The following is an 8,944-nucleotide window of genomic DNA, read 5'->3' on the forward strand; positions in this document are numbered from 1 at the left end:
GGCTCAAACTTCACATATACCCAAACATCCCTCTTACCCGAATACCCTACCAAAGGAGAATCAACTAGTTTATCTACATAAGTGTGACAAGAAACAAGGAACAAGCATTGCTTATCAAGTGGAAAATATAGACTCTTCTTGGAACAACAATTGGACTTGAAAAACAAGAGAGGAAAACCATACATTCCATGTATATTCAAGTCATTCCAAAAGACATCCTCATCACCATACTTCAAATGATCACCGGAATCAAATGGGTAGAGATTCCATGGGCATGGGTTGGGAATACACTTCCTTACCCAAATACTACTACAATAATGATCAAATGTCCCCTCTATACTATCATGGTCAATAATAAAAACAACTAGAGGGTCATCCTTAGTCATTCAGCCAACATGTTCAACATCATCATTTTCACACACAAGTTGGTCTTCATGACTTCCATAAGACAATGTACTACCACTTTCCACATGGTTTCAACACTAGGTGAATCAACTAGTTTATCCACAATCTCAAGTTGAACATTATCATCACAAAATAAAGGCATATTCGGCTCACTTAAAGACAAACTATCATTCACACTTAGTTGGCTATTATTCTCATTCACTAGAGTGCAAAAGTTAGTTTGATTACCTTGTAGCTCATGTGGAGCATGGCCATTCATGGGAATTTGATTAGGAAGGCTTGGATGCTCCATCAAGTTATCCAACTTCTTGCACAGAGAGCTCTCCGTCCATTCCAATCTTCCTTCCATTCTGTCCATTATTCGCCTATCTATGGCATCAAGCCTTGCCATGATGGATTTAACCCAACTAGGCATTTCAGCTTTATTTGCCATTGTACCCATCAAGAGCTACTAAGCAAACAACATGAAAACAATAAACACATTAAAGATTAGAAAAAATCAGTCCACAATTCATCACAAAATAGTCTACAACGCGTCTCAAAATAGTCCACAATCCCTCACTTTCACACTTTGGATTTTTTTTCACTCTATTGGCCTTACAAGTGTTGATAACTTGCTTATACTACAATGAGGTTACTCGGTCCCAATTGTGGCTTGAGGTCGGAGTTGTTTGAAACGACTCAAATAAGTAATGTATGAACTTGAACCAAAAAAGATACTACGACTCAAAAATGAGAAAAGCACACAACAAACAACGTTAACACGAAGAACGTACACAAAACTAACTTACAAGCTAGTACGATATTACTAGGTTGTCAATTAGTGTCGAGCAAACAAACCAAACAAAGAAACAATAAAATGAAACTAAGAAATCTAAAATTTGAACTCATAAATATTGCTTGAACAGTACTTTAGTGACGTGGAAGTCCACTACTGGCCTCGAGTTTTATCAAAAATTTTATTTCCCAATTTCAAGTCTTGATCAATATACAATTTGGAATTGGTGGATTTGGTTAATGGAGGGAAAAGTGGTCTTGGAGCCCTTTTGTTCAAATTTCAAAAGCAAAACTTGACTTCTTTGAAATTTCTCCTTGAAACAAGGTCCTTAAATCAAGGAAAAGTAGATGAAAAGTCTTTGAAGTGATAGGGACAAGTCTTTCACTAACAACTACTACAAGCTTGTCTTTCACCTTTTTAGATCTAGTTTACACTTTAAGGATTAACAAGATGATGAAAGGGTGAAGAACCTTAAGAACACAACAACAACTCCAAGAACAACAACAATTTCAGTTTTCAACTCCACTACAACAAGGTCATCAAATCGGCCAAGGTTTAGGTAACAACAATATCCAACTCGGCCACACCTTGTTCACATCAACAACTTCAACAAGTTCAAGTTCAATCTTAGATTTGGACACTTTTTAGTGTTAATGAGAAAGAAACCAACACTAGAAACACTCTAAACAAATAAAATACTACAAGTTCTAGACACACAATAAAAAAATCTTGGCCAAGATAACAACAACACAATTTTCGGTCAAGAACACAAAATAGACAGATTTGCACTTTTCTGGCATTTTTTCAGTTTTTAGCTTCTTTTTTTTTAATTTTTGTCCAAGAGAACCCAAGATTGATAGTGTAGGAACACAACCAGTCTTGCTCTAATACCAAATGATATCAAACTCCCCAAGAACAAAACAACTCAAACACCAAAATTAGTCCACTAGTTCAAGAACTATGGACCCTTTTGATGACCTCTCTCAGATTCGTAAGAAGAACAGGAAGGGAAGTGATATCAAGAGTAAAACACACTAAAACAGCAACAACACTTGATGAACAAGATGCAATAACAACAACACACGGTTACAAAACAAGAACACAAACGGATTACACTAGATATAAACAAACGATTACAAGAAAGTAAAGATAGATAGATAGACAAAGGGATGGTATAATATTAACAACCCTAAAGCTTATTCCACTTTTGGACCTTTAATATCACACAAAACCTAAACCTATCTCTTACGTGACCTTAAGGGAACTGTAATTCCCAAGCAATCTCTATTTCTAAGCAAATGATCAACACAAGGATTCCACCTTATCTAAGAATTCCACCTTGCTAAAGACTCTCAAAGAGGCTACAAAATATATTCTCCAAAAATCCCCCAAAAATGACCTTATGAGGTTCTATTTATACCTAGGTTAACTTATTACAAATGACTAAAAAAACCCTTGCAAAGGAAGGATGAAAAGTGAATGCGGATGAACAGTGAACAGTTTTGGAGCTTATGGGACTTGTTCTCTACACTTCAAAGCTTGTTCTTTGGATGGGCAGCCCCCCGAGCTTGAGTCTTGATGCATTGGACCCCAATCATGATCGTACCCGTATCATATGCCCTGCTCTATTTTTCAAAACCAAGCTCATGCTAGAGGGAAAAGGCTACCTCGGGACAGTAGTTCTTGAATTTCACAAAATGGTCGCTAAACTCCTCAGGAGAATATGCCTTTGCCGCGTCGTAGAATAGATAGAGGTTTTCTCCGCAGTGGTAATTTACCCAGAGATTTTCACCTAGGTGCCTCATGTAGTACCCGTGATGAGCATGGTTGTACGCCTTCGCGATGCCGTTGGCGATGCTCTTGTGCCTATCGAAGATAAAGCACAAATCTGGTCCATCAACCATAATAGACTTCAGCTTCTCAAAGAAGAACGTCCAAGATGCATCATTCTCCTTGTCAACAACGCAAAAGGCAATAGGATAAATATGGTTCTCCATATCTTGTGCAACCATGCTTAGCAGCAACCCCTTGTACTTGCTGTATAAATGAGTGTCGTCGACCGCAATAACCTTCCTCATTTGTGCAAATCCCCTAATGCAAGGGCCGAACGATAAAAAGTAGTACATAAATCTACAATCGACCTTGTTTACCATAATAGAATAGGTAGTACCAACATTAAGAACGTCGATCATGTACGAAAAATGGGCAGGCAGCGATACCCGTGCTCTACTGTCCCTCGAACCATTTCTTTAGCAATCAACCCCCCCATCCAACATTTCCAATAGCTTGGTCTACTTTTTAAGTTCTTGAACACGATCCTCCGAATCTTGTCAGTGTTCGGACCCTTTCTTTCGCGATACATGTTCACATACAGCGATGCAATGACTTTAGACTAGATCTTCCTATGGTAGGGGGTGGCATATTCGACGCTGCAATTTTGATCACCGACATATTTATAGATGACGAATCTGTCCGTGCATTCATACTTCTTTGCCACAGCATCCACCCGCAACTAGGACAAACACATTTCACCTTGAGAAATTTGCTGCAACTCTTCAACATAGCATAATCAAAAGAATTTATCGCACCTGCTACGTCCAGCAACAATTTCAGCTCCTTTTTACTGCTAAATGTTTGATTTACTTGAAAATTAGTTCCGCCGGAGAAGGTGTGGTTGGTTTGTGCTCTCAATTTGCATTCTTCTCCCCCTTCTTCAGAGAAAATTGAATATTCCAATTCCATTGAATCATCTTCCGAATCCATTGGATGAGCATCCAAACTCTCATCTTCAAATGAATCATGTTCGTCGATTGTCGGCTATGGTGACGGGATTGTCGAAGACATCGGAATGATATTTATCCTCAATAATGGCCTAGAGCCATCGACAGTGACATCCAACATGTATAACAACACATGCCGATCATTATTTATGAACGTGGGATGTATTTTACCCCGCCCATTCATTAAATAGCTAATCACAATGTTCTTTGGCTCGCATTCTAATTCTCCGCTCTCAATTACACTTCGAACCATGTCGTCGTACGATCCATTGCGACGCAACGGGATGGGCGATGTCTCCTTTGTAGATGATTTCCACCTCCAACAGTTGGGACCCTCCTCCCACACACCCATAAAATTACCACCCACGACAACTACCTCAGATACTGCCATAATAAACTGCACAAATCGATAATAGATCAAGGTTTAGGTCTATAGATGGTCGATGATTGGTCGATCACTGGTATTTATACGTCCATACAAAGACGCAAATCGATTGATTTTTGACATAATCGTTGTCTTCCAAGCACTGGGATGGGAAAATGTATGTGTAGGCCTTCTAAACAATAAAATATATCCAATGACGAGGTATTGAGCTGATTTGGAAAGCTTTTCGAGCTAGTAGAAATGGTGGAAAAAAAAATTTTGCATTTTTTTCCAAAAAGGATGGAACAACAATGGAGGCAATGATGAAGAATGGAGATTTTCAGTTGTGATAAATAATTTTTCATCGGAAAAGTCGCCGGAATCGGAAAGTATTGGTGAAAAGGGGAGCTCCTATTGGTGGCTTCTTGGACAATTTTCTAAATTAAAATAGGAAATATGAAAAAATTGTGGGAATATAAAAAAAGGTGGGAAATATTAAATATTAAATGGATGAGGTGAGGGACTAAAGTGTAAAGTTTAAAACTTGTGTGATTGGTTTGGAAGAAAGAATGGATGATGTCATAAATGTGTCTAAACACCAAATTTTTCAAGACTTGTGTCTAAATGCTAAAATAAGTTTTAAAAGTGTTTAAATGTCAAACTATCCCTAGTAACTTTGATTGGGTGCCAAAACGCTTGAATAGATTTTCATAGAAAGGAGTTTGCTCCAAAATTTGACTCCCTCTGTGTAGGAATTCACGAAGGCTACATAACAGCATACTCAATGTAATTCCACATGTGGAAGTTTGGGAGAGTAAATATACACAGAGCTTACGCCTAGCTTTGTGGCGGTTCATGAAGGCTATGTTGAATAATATACATAAAAGAGGGACAAACAATGTGAATGGAATAGCATCCTTCAACTCTTTTTTGATAACCAAGAAACCCTATGGCATGATTCAAAACTCGATGGATGATGAGCTCACCCCTCTATCTTTCTTCGATTATTAGCTTTTGTCTGCGGCAACATTCAAACCCCTGACACGCGCCAACCCACACACCATCACTACGCTCTTATCAATAGACCAAAGCCCCTTGGAGGCCTTAATTAGGATACTATGAAGACTAATTTTGTGAAAGGCATAATATATAAACATGCTCTTAAACTTGGCCTCAGATCGCATCTATGATCTCTAACTTTGAGTGTGCTTAAGTAATCACTTAAATTTGTATAAAATTGAACAAGCAAGCACTTAAATTCTTGTGATAGTCTACATGATTCATCTCTTGATGAATTGCTTGGAAAAGGAGAATATTACACATGGTCTAACAAGCAACTTGGTTCAAACTGAATATGCAGCAGGATTGAAAAGGCCTTGGAAAATTATGAATCGATAATGAAATGGGATAATCTAGTATTGACTTATGATGTACTAAATATCTATGACCATGCACCTATGCTACTTAATGTGGATTTCAATGAGCACTGCATTAAGCCTCCATTATAGATTCTCTTTTGTGTGGGCTGAACATACTTGTTTTTTATCATTGCTGGAGAGGATATGGCGACACAGAAAGGCTAATGGGCATATGCAGAATGTATGGATTCACTTGAAGGTGTTACAACCTCAAGAGAACCATACCCAAAAGCTAGTTAATAAGACGGGAGAGCCAAAGGCTATAAATATCCCCACACCAATATTTTGTAGTACCAGTGTGGGATTTTGTGCAACGGATCATAACAAACCACCACGCTCCGCATTAGTTGTCCTCGACGGCTCCACTCTGAATAGCTTTCACTCTACTTTTATAGGGACTTTTTGCAACTAATCATAATAAACCACCGTGGTCCACATCCATCGTCCTCGACGGATCCACTCTAGATAGCTTTCACTCTACCCTTTTCAAGTCAGGTGCCCAGGTGCCTCGATGTGTGCTAGACATTAATAGCCCGATCGAACACTGCCATTTCGGCATCACCATCCCACGCACGGTGGACACAAAGGGTGATGGGCGGCTCTAATACCACGGTTACAAACTTAAAAAAACCACACCCAAAAGCTAGTTATTAAGGTGGAAGAGTCAAAAACTATAAATACCCCTCACCAATACTTTGTAGTATCAATATGCGACTTTTTGCAACTGATCATAACAAAGGGGCCAAGCCAGACCTTAAGAATCTAAACAATGAGAAATATAAAATTGTCTCTCAGATGATCTCCCAAGCAAGAACAAGAAAAGAGCTTGCTACATAACCTTAAGAAGTGGTGTGGCATAAAAGAGAGTACATTGAAGCAAAAATTCAAGGCAAAGTGGATAAAGCTAAAGGATGCTAATTCTCATTGTTCTTTTAGCATTTATAAAGGAAAGGACACAGTAAACAGATTACTGATGAGATGGGGCCACCTCTACTCTCTTTTCCACACATCTGCCTAAGAGCTCATTTGAAAATAGTAAGACGACTGACTGATATGAGACCCCTAACTGCCACTAGACTGACCAATCCTGCAATCTAAAGATATTAAGAATGAAGTGGTGCAACTTTCTAGATATAGTTGGTTGTGTTAGTCAACAATGGTTCTTGTAAATGCTCTTGCTGGTGATTAATGAATGAAAATATAGCTATTTGGGTGCAAAGTGGAAGAAACCTCATTAAATAAATAGTACTCTTTCTGTTCACTTTTATAGTCGATTATATTAAAATAGATGTATATTTTTACTTATCCGATCATCCTTATTATTGAATATCATTCATTTCCAATATTTAGATAGATGACTATCATTATAGGGATGCTATAATACAATTAGCATTTTGTTTATTGTTTTTTATTGGGCATGTCAAGTCAAACACAACAAGTGAAATATCATGAAAAAATATCATAAACATACACTTTAATTTATCATATTTACACAAATTCCTACACTTACAAAGTAATTACAAAAATCTCAACTAATTATGTATCTTCATTGGATATATCGAGAGCTAATTATGTATCTAGGCAGACCCAAAATAGAAAAAAATGCATCGCGAGCTAATTATGTATCTTTACAAAGGAAAAAAATGTCTTTTCGTTGGATGTATTATGTATTTTGACAGACCTAAAATCAGAAAAATGTATCAGGAGGTAATTATGTATCTTTACAAAGAAAAAAATGTATCTTCATTAGATGTATCGGGAGCTAATCATGTATTTCGACAGATCCAAAATTGAGATTTAAAATAATTATGCAAAATATCAGATTTTTTTTTAATTAACCTCCAGACTGTCGGGATTTAGGTTGTTTGACTAAATATCATTATAGTAAATGAATGGAAAAGTCAAATAGTAAAAAATTTACTATCCAAGATCATAATTAAAAGGATGGAAAATCATTCAACAATAAAAGGATTTACTTTCCAAATCATAATTAAAAGGATGGAAGTCATTAAATAGTAAAAAGATTTACTATTCAAGATCATAATTAAAAAGATGGAAAGTCATTTGATAGTAAAAAGCTTATAGCAAGTGAATCATTTCTTAATGCTATATAAGCAGCTTGGTTCTTCATCATTTTCATTATCAAATATACATTTTGAAGAAATCTTAACCAAAAAAAAAAAAAAGGGCAAACTTTTTGTCTTTGTTTAAAATTATTTTCTTTTGGTGTTGTGTTTCATGGGCAATGCAGGTATATCATCTGTTCACTTTAGACTTTTACTTACAAAATAATAAGATAGAAAAATATATATATTATTAATACGCTGGGTATGAATAGTTCGAAATTTCTTCATCTTTAATCAAAAATCTCGATTTGAGACTCTAGACTACAACGCATGAATTCAGATTTAGTCGGAGCTCAACACTGGTCTCAAATCAAAACTAGTTGAGATCAATAACATCATGAAATGTGGTGGAATGCAACAAAATCTAAAACTAGTTAAATTTATCATTATCCTTTACATATATTTAATTATATTAATTAATTCTTACATTTATTTTTTCTTCATGACAGAAGCAAATATTTGTCAAGAAAAAAGCAGCACATTCACTGGTGTACAGACGCATGTAGAAGTGAAGGTTATCAATTTGGAACTTGTAGTGACACCAAAGAATGTTACTGCATGAAGCCATGTCCTCCCAAATAAATGATTAATCTTCAATAATAATAATTTTATGTTTTTTATTACTTTTTGATATCATTGTATTTGTATGAGGCTCAAATAAATATATATAAGTCTACTTTGATGATCAATCTATCTATGCATGTTACTTTGTTCGTTTTAATTTGTTTGTCTGATTTGAATTTGATATAAAGTTTTGAATCTTTTGGAGTCTTATTTAACTACGGACTTATAGAATAATCTTGTGCATGTTCTTAAACATATCATGTGAAATTTAAAACTAAAGAGTTGTCAAAAAAAAATAAGAGAAATTCTTTTTGTTATATTCGAATCAGTTTTTGTGCATCTCAACCAATTTTAGTAACTTTGATTGGTTGCCAAAATGCTTAAGGAGTTTGCTCCAAGATTTGACCCCCTCTTCGAAGGAATTCTCGAAGGCTACATCAACAACATACTCAATTTGGTTCCACGTGAAAATTTGGGAGAGTGAATATACCCAAACCAGACCTTACCGA

The sequence above is a fragment of the Capsicum annuum genome, chromosome 7, assembly GCF_002878395.1.
Source record: "Capsicum annuum cultivar UCD-10X-F1 chromosome 7, UCD10Xv1.1, whole genome shotgun sequence".
Taxonomy (NCBI): Eukaryota; Viridiplantae; Streptophyta; class Magnoliopsida; order Solanales; family Solanaceae; genus Capsicum; species Capsicum annuum.